Genomic DNA, 757 nt, shown 5'->3' with positions numbered 1-757 from the left:
GGGCAAGAGGGTGTATTTCCAAATCCACCTATTCTTGGAAAGGCTTTTATGCCTGATTAATAACCCCCAAATTGCAGTATAAAATTAGATAACAAGCAAAATAAATTTAACGAGTGCAGAATAAATTATAACAAAGAATTGGTGTACGAGGAATAATTAATTATTGCTCACCTAGCTACCTATATATATATTAATTTCTAGTTTCCATAGTTTGCAATGGTGAATTCAGTGCATATACTAGTATATATGTACGTATATTGCACAATCTGTATAGCAAGGTCAGCATATATGCAACTGCACGTAAATAGCATTCTACAAGGCATCCAACACAGATTAATAACCCAAAAAATGAAATTGAGAAAAGTGGTGGACATAGATAATTTAAGTCAAAATACAGAGCGGGAGAATTGTAAAATAAAGGGCGAGATATTTTATTTGTGATGATGGCTTTTGGCTAGGAAATGGCTCCAGTGATGGGGTCCACAGCAAGGCTGAACTGCTTTGTGGAATGATGAGGGATTGACAGCAGGGAAGTTGGTGGCATCGTACAGCAAGTTGAGAGGTTTGAATTAGAGTCATATTTTCTCTTGGTTGCCTCAGTTCACGTAAAGCAAGCATTCTAGTTGAGAAAAAGCTGAGAGTTTTTCTCAACCTTTTCAGTTCAGGGCACGGGTTCACCTGAACTCTCTTCTGAGCTGCTGGCCATTTCCTCTATATCTCTTTACAACCCCACAGCTTCTCTATCATCTTCACATCT

This window comes from Carya illinoinensis, chromosome 16, assembly GCF_018687715.1.
Source record: "Carya illinoinensis cultivar Pawnee chromosome 16, C.illinoinensisPawnee_v1, whole genome shotgun sequence".
In the NCBI taxonomy this organism is placed as follows: domain Eukaryota; kingdom Viridiplantae; phylum Streptophyta; class Magnoliopsida; order Fagales; family Juglandaceae; genus Carya; species Carya illinoinensis.
The sequence above is the reverse complement of the archived record's forward strand: the minus strand, read 5'-3'. Positions refer to the sequence as shown.